Source organism: Anguilla rostrata, chromosome 17, assembly GCF_018555375.3.
Source record: "Anguilla rostrata isolate EN2019 chromosome 17, ASM1855537v3, whole genome shotgun sequence".
NCBI lineage: Eukaryota > Metazoa > Chordata > Actinopteri > Anguilliformes > Anguillidae > Anguilla > Anguilla rostrata.
The window spans coordinates 18761699-18769870 of NC_057949.1; the positions used below are offsets into that span (position 1 = coordinate 18761699).

Here is an 8172-nt window from a genome sequence, read left to right on the forward strand (position 1 = left end):
TAATTAAAGTTGGCTCTGCGCGGTATGTTTGTGTCACAGGATGGACAGCGTTATCAATAGCCTATATGCGACGTATATGTTTGTACTTCTCAAACCTTCTCAAACCTTTTACAGAATCAATAAAAAGTGTGTGCGCGCGTGTGAAAATCAGTCTCAGTAACACTCCTAAACACACTGCTTTTCAAGCCATTCGTTAGGATTGATTTACAACGAGTGGTTGGCAATATTACGTCCCTCTAATAACAGAAATGTGGAATGGCGCGCGCACTGATACATATTTTGAAAGATATTAGCCTACCTACCTTAGTTATGTTTTACGTTTGGCGCATACACAGTTGGATTGACAAAATAAAACCCTTGAACGAATTTGAAATCTTCCCAGTCCTGTCCCAACCTCTGTCATTCCCCAGTGGTGTGTGAAAGTATATTGCCTGATGCTGATTGGATAGCTTTTTAGTCTTTCACAAAACTTGAAACCGCCCATCCCCTCATCTCCTCCTCGCATTACTCTGTTCTATTTCCATGCAGTAGCGGTCACTCAGTATCAAGGGGTCCCGCTGGGGATGAGTTGTCCCAATATTAAATTTAAGCGGATACAATAGAAAGACTGAAGAGGACCAGATTTTCGACAGTGCGAGAAATTCACGCAAGAAAATACGGATTTGTTCAGTACAGTCCGCCATACCGAAGGTAAGCTTATTGGGACTGTAGCGCTAAATTATTATTAATCGATGCTGATTTTAAAAATCTTTAAATGTTTCCATCACTAATGAGTTTGTTTTGGGAATTTCCATTAAAGTGAGCAAGCAAATCTCAATTTAGTGTATGAACAAGAGAAATGCTTTTTTGCAAAATAGGTTGGGACAGGGAGATACAGATATAACATGCATTCATGTCAGTGTTAACTATCCTTGCATCGTGTGTAGGAAAGTTGTGAGTGCTGGTTATGAATGGAATGGAACATAACATCGCGTGCATATATAAAGATATAATAGCTACAGTAAGGGTTAAGTCAAAGATTCGACCTTATTTGTTTATGTATACTTATTTAATATTTACATTTTAATTAGTATTTGTATATGTATTAAAAATGTGATCAATGTGCATGATAGCCTGGCTGCCACGCTGGGATTGTCACAGGGCGATATAACGTTACTGGTAGCTCAGGACGAAAAGTTTGGAACTGGGAGCCCCGTGCTTAAATGACCTCTGCTTTTAATTTCCAAGGAGCCACAGTCTAAGTCCCTCAACCCAATGACTCACTACGAATAATTCCTTTGAAAAAGTGTACGGTGATTGGACTGATTAAATAGTGACTGTAAGCTAACCTGCGTATGTAGATTTGCAAAGTTTTTTTTCTTTTTTTGAAACTGGAAGAAAAGTTGCTTATTCTTAGTAATATGGATAATGTTGAAGTTTTGCCCTTTTTACGAGTCAGTCGTCGTGATTGACAAATTAACGTGAAACAGCATGTGAGTCTGCAACTGTGCGCTTGTGAGTGCGTGTACGCGCGTGGCTGGCCTCTGGGCAGTTAAGTGGAAATATAATCTCCGCGGGACTGCAGCCTATTTAAATTGGTTTGTGCCACGATATTTTTCCTCCACCTCCGCTCTGATTTCTCACATTCTTAAAACCCCAGCATCCCTAGTGAGTAGACTACTTCACTAAGCATAACGTTCACGCTTTTTGGTGCTTACTTTAGGTTTTTTTTTTTTAAATTTTAAATTCATTTGACGTTGTATGGAAACTGCTGAGCACGGTTTGTTCCCGTAGGCGACATCTTAATTAGATGGACGGTAGGAAAGCAGTAATTATGCGGCATCAAGTCAGACATGAAGTCAAACAACTTAGTCTATATTATACAATATTATCATTTATAATATATTACATTATGAACGTGAGTTCAGGTAAAGTTGGGACATGCTTTTGGGTGTTGTGCAATGGCAGTATAACATAACATATTTGTAGCATTGTCACACTTTACCTGATGGGTTAGATAAAACAGGGCAGCATTCTTCAACTGAAGTGTGATGGAAGTACAACATCCATTACCCACACATTACACATTTATTTGTCTTAAACTATTCGTGTCATTATTATTCATGTGTTTGTTCAATTAGAAGACAGTATGTAGGCCACCCCCCCCCCCCCCATTACGAATATGTCTATGCAGGCTAAGCCAAATAAGTTCAGTACTGGCCACAGGAAACTGTGTGTAATAACATTGTAATTATATGCATTATTATAAATATAGTAATGTTTATGTACATAGTGCATTTATTAATTACAGAAATTCAGAATTAAAACATTGAGAAAGGCCAGTAGAAGGGAATCTGTTAATGCAGAAATAAGATACTAGAAAAATGAAGGAAAAGAAAGTGAAAAGAAAGAACACATAAGATGGAAGGAAAGAGTGCGTTTGAAGCTGTGGTGTGAAGTCCAGATCAGTGCGTTCGTGTTCCCTGAAACCTTTGTACAGTGACTGATGACTGACTCAGCTTTTGAGCTCCTGTTTGTTCGCCCCTCATGACTTCAGACCCAGGTCTGGTCGTCGCCCACGTTTGTCACACAAAGGTGTTTTTGTATTTTTTCGCGCATTCTGTTGCTTGCTCCAATTCGCAGTCAGCCAGCCCCAGAAACAATGTCCGAGTGTCAGGCTTTCCTCTTCTCCATGCGCAGCGCTTTGAGGACATGGGCACACACCTGGCCTTTTCCCTACACATGTGCGTGATAAATGGAGGGTCGCGGGGGTAAAAAAAAAAAAAAAAAACCTACAAGAAAGGGATGGAGTAAAGAAGAAGAAGAAAGGCAAAGTTTAAAAGGGACAGAAGAAAAAAAGCAGAAAAGAGAGAGAGAACGTGAGAGCTGAGAGAGGAAAAAGAGGGGTAAAGAAGGACAGAGAAGAGAGGGCAGGATCGTGGGGGGAGTTGATGCTGAAAAACCTCAGTGCTTTTCTGGCTCGGTGTTGCAATGTTTCCCTTGACGTGTAACAGTTGTGAAAAAATGCCATCGAACCGAGGCAGCAGGGCTGAGTGTAGAACGAGGCCTTATCTCGCATGTTTGTCCGTTCGGTTAATTTAGTTAAGGATTAGTGGAGCAGAGCAGCTGGTAAGAGGAAGAACTGGGGACGGAATGAAGGCTAAAAAGACCTCATGGCAGTGAAGTGAAAAATGCGTTGACCAGAAATGAAGAGGGCTTCCCCGCAAAGAGAAAGGGCAGGACTTTGAGTGAAGGTCAGACTCACTGTGCAGAGAAATACTAGTACATTTGATCTTATTCACAGACACACACACACAGCCTGGTGTAAGTAAATTCATATACACATACTCAGATATGAATACACATACATGCACACAAGCAAACAATAATACACCTACATGCACTAATAAAGAAAAATACAGTGTGTTCCCGTGCCATACTGTCCCTCATTACGTACATCACTTCATGTACAAATGTCCTCTCACAGGAAACCATTTTGTTTCTGCCCTGTTATACTGCCCCCCACTAGCTCTCTGAACAGATCCAATGTAGACAAATGCAAAATTTGAAACCTTATTGTGCTGTCAGCAGGTAAAAACAGAAAAGCACAAGAAAAACACAATTTCCCAAAGCATTCTATATACAGTATATGACCAAAACTATCTGGACACCCCTTGGTCTGGGGCTGTTTTTCATGGCTTGGGCTAGGCCCTGCCATTCCAGTGAAGGGAAACCTTAATGCTATTGCATACAATGACATTCTAGAGCATTGTGCCCTTCCAACTTTTTTTTTTTTTGACAACAGTTTGGGGAAGGCCCTTTCCTGTTTCAGCATGACAGTGCCCCCATGCAAAAAGCAAGGTCCATAAAGAAATGGTTTGCTGAGTTTAGTGGGGAAGAACTTGATTGGCCTGCACAGAGTCCTAACCTCTACCCCATCAAACACCTTTGGGATGAATTGGAATGCCGACTGTAAGCCAGGCCTTATCGCCCAACATCAGTGCCCAGACCTCACTAATGCTCTTGTGGCTGAATGGAAGTGAATCCTTGCAGCCATGTTTCAAAATCTACCTAAAAGCCTTGCCAGGAGAGTGGAGGCTGTTACAGCAGCAACGGGGGGGTCCAACTCCATATTAATGCCCATGGTTTTGCAATTAGATGTTCAACGATTAAATATGGATGTGATGTTCAGATGTCCACATATTTTTGGAAATGTAGGGCACCATGTTTTTTTAAAAAATGTCAATTTGCTCATTGGCTCATGAATTACCGATAAGTATATTTTTGTTGTAAAACAGACTACCGGTAAAGCCACATAGACATGTTTATTGGCAAATCCATTGCCTGATACAAATGTTTGATTAAGATATAATGCATTGTAGTTGTATAACTAAAGTTTTGATTATTATTCACACATAAGTTTGTTCCCTTCACCTTCGTTTTTATCACCAACTGTAGCCCCATGTTTTTATCTGGTGGTACAACAAAAGAGCACTGTAATACGCATTTGCACAAACACACACACACAGACACTCAAACACACACTCTAATTCACACAAGGACATGGCAGTGCAAGCTTAGCCAAGTTTCAGAAGCAGGCCCATGTAATTTTAGCATGCGGCGCTTGCAGTTGTAAGCAATTTTCTTGAATCTTTGGTTTCGGCCCACAGCCTGGTGCCACGCTGAAATAGACGTGATGTCACAGCAATCCAGGCCTGTAGCTGACCTGCACCGGCGGAGCGGTGCCCGTCTTTTGTAATTTGTGGTTCTGAGGTTCCAGATGTTCTTTTAAAGCTTTGGAACCAAACCCTGGATGGGGTCACAGTCCATGGCAACAGATCCTAAACTGTTGGTCCTGACCCGCTGGTCGGATATTATAAGCTTTCCGTTGACATTCACAAAAGTCAGAGTAAACACTGTACTGGTTACTTTCACAGCGTGTGCAGGAAACAGGAAAGGTTTAATTGATCAACACCTTTTCTGTGTTAATGAGCAAAAAAGAAATAAACATTTTTGCTTATAAAGTGGGCTTAATCACTGGTTTAAGGGACTGAAAGAAAGAAACATGTTTTTAATCAGACGTTCATATCCTTTATTTGATGACTGTAATAGATAGTCTGCACATTTTTTGGTTTTGCATTCTGTTCACACGCTGTTTCTATTACAATCTCTGAGCCTTGTGGTTTCATGGGTTTACTTCAGATGCAGTCTACCCCACAACAACCAAATATCTCAAGGGTTTCATTGTGTCATGCTCATATTGTTTATGGGTGTGTGCTGGTGGTATATTTATAGAGTTCTGCAAACGTGGAGCCGTGTGTCTGTGCGCACACACGCATGTACACACTATGAAGTATATGACTGTGATTATAACGAGTGTGAGTGGCTTCCGAAGTACACACTTCCAGCCACTGCTCATTGTTCACTATGCTGTGCACCAGCTGAGCTGCAGTACCCTGACTGACCAGAGGGGTCACTCTTGCGTTATGAGGCAGACATAACCCTGCCCATAGAAACCCTAAGCCAGGGGCCTGAAGCTCTATTCCTGGAAGGCTGCAGTCTCTGTTGGTTTTTGTGATTTCCTTTTAATCAGCAGCCTATCTAGGCCCTGTAGGAATACATCAAAAATCTGCAGCCCTGCAGGATTTTTCAAGGGGAAGCATATAATCACTAGGGTCCGGATGGAATCAGGGCAGCATCACCTCGCTTTGATGCTTGCTGGCACAGTCGGCCAACAGCATCTCGCACCGACAAGGCATCAAAGCTCCCTAACTGAATCTCTGCTGATTATTTATAAGCCCAGCAGCAATGCAGTACAGGCAACCTGCCGTAAAGCCCAGAATGATGGGAGTCTAGCCCCCTCTCCCTGCAGTCTGGTAGCCTCTCCCTCACACTGACAGGGCTTGACACTAATCTGAGCTCCAGTTGGAGGATCCCGCAGTTTACACGTGTAGTTTAACCGCGGACTTCCTGCCGGGGAGGGTTCTCTCGAAAAATAGAAAATCTTTTTAAAAAAATCTTTTGAAAATGACATGATGCTACATTTTTTTAGGTAGAGAAGTGCCAGCATGTTATTTATTATTTTCTTTTTTCTCAGATAATAGTATTTAAGTCCCTGGTTACAGTGTGGTACCGGTCTAGATTGTACAGGCCACTTCAGCAAAGTAAAGGGATTAAATTCAAAGCCCACAGTGAGTGATGGGCATTTTGGTGCACTTTACTACCTGTTGCAATGGACTTAAAGCACAGCACTTCTTGCTCTGTCATGAATACAGAACTGTTACATGCAGCAGGTGTCTTGTGAGCATTGTGTTTTCGGTAGTACAGAGGATTCACAAATAATATACTGGGCTACAGTGAATAACCTGAGGACATTAAACTAATGGAACTGTGCTCTTAATTTCTCTTTTTCTTTTCTTTTCTTTCCTTTCCTCTCTGTCTCTCTCACTGTAGACTCAGAAGCAATGGCAGGGCTTTGGTCTGAATGAAGACAGACAACCTGTTCAAGCCTGGATCACAGAGCACTAAGTGGATTGAAGGAGACGGATGGACGAGAGAGAAGGAGGGAGAGAAGAGACGAGAGATTACAGACTAATCCAGGACTTGACCAATCCCTGTCTAGCCTTTTTTTTTTTTTTGTTCAGGACGCGGACAAACAGTGCAGGGATTACTGAGTTTAGTTTACTGCTTTTTAAAGAATTAACATTTTATAGCATCCGCTGTGTGCTTTGGGAGTCCCAGGATCTTGGGGGGCTGCGTTTGCCAAGTTCTAAAACAAAAGATCAGGAGGAGGAAGCTCCGTAGCAGGTGGGGCAGGTCGCCCAGATAGACGGCGCAGAGCTTGGGTCATCTGCCACGCAAGAGTGTCTCCCACATCTGAAGTGTGTGGAGGGACACTGGACAGTGAAGTCAGAGCTCCTGTGGCCATTTTGTTTCAAAGAACTTGCAACGAGGGAATTGTCCCCTGGAATACTACCCACCCGGAGCGGAATTACGAGAATATACAGGGATTCGGAACAACAGGACAGAACTGTTGTTCTTGTCTTTGGAGATTTTTTTTTTTTTTTTTAGATAAACGAAGACGGACTGGACATCACTAACTCATGCTTAATGCTTTGGCCTCACATTTTATTTTGTATCTCGATGCTATTTAGATTGTAATTTAGCACACAGATGGGGTTGGGACGTGAACATTAAGATAAGAGACCTGCAATAGCATAAAATCTCCTTGTGTGCTTTGGAAAAAAAGCTACTTTGGAAAGAACAGTGGTAGTCTGTTAAGTAAGCTGTTTTGGGTGCATATGTGGTATGTTTAACGGTAAGCAACTTTTGGACTGTTTGGCTTTTGGAAACATTTCTCTGACACCCACAGACAGAAGGGCTTTTTTTATTGCTGAACCTGTTGTTTTGTGAAAAAGATGAGACCAGCTGCTGGCTGTCTGTGCTTCTCAGAGTGTTTCCGTGGGAACTGGCCCAGGTGGAAATGAAGGTACTGGACGAGAATTAAGAGCAAACAAAAAAAAGTGCTTTAAAACCATCAAAATCCTATTACAGTTCCCTAACAGCATATTTATACAGTCAAACAAGTGAGCAGGCTTCCTGTGGGAAAGTATATGACAGCTACCACCAGTTGTGTGTAAATGTAAAAATACATATTCATATACATTTCTTTTTTTATACAGATATCCACACAAGGCAAGTTAACTGAATTTTTAGTGTTTGTTGACATAGGAAATATATTTTCTCTGAAAACTAGGCTTTACTCTGCATTTCAAATAATATGGAATCTTTAGGCAAAATTTTGGATGCTTGTAAACAAGGGTGTAAGCTGCAGGTCCAGACTAGCTGACAGTGTTAAACTAGGACAAAGGGCAGCTTTTGAATCTAGATTAAACATTTCAGATTAAAATCTAAAACCTTTCATCTAAAAAAATGCATATGTCGTTTCGGAAGTGTATGTTCTGTAACAGGATGCAGAATCAGAGAGTATATAGAATAGTACTTTCAGAATCAGAAAATATCTGACGAGGAATTTAGATTGTTTAGTCTAAATCTTGGTGAAACTATTAGCTGACTGTGGTATTCAAACTGAGAGGAAGCTAAGGTACTATATTGCAATTTAAGATATTTGCTTGTGTAAACTTTTAGTGAAGCACTGCATAGCCAGAGGAAAGTAAAAAGTTCTTTTGTTTT

The 8172-nt window shown here is 41.3% G+C and overlaps 1 long non-coding RNA gene across 1 annotated transcript; it reads left to right on the forward strand.

The window, feature by feature from the left end:
• Positions 1-395: 395 nt before the first annotated feature.
• On the forward strand, positions 396-7968 carry LOC135243102 (uncharacterized). Its single transcript, XR_010326562.1, has 2 exons — positions 396-690; positions 6433-7968. It is a non-coding gene; the product is annotated as an uncharacterized LOC135243102 (long non-coding RNA).
• Positions 7969-8172: the final 204 nt, after the last annotated feature.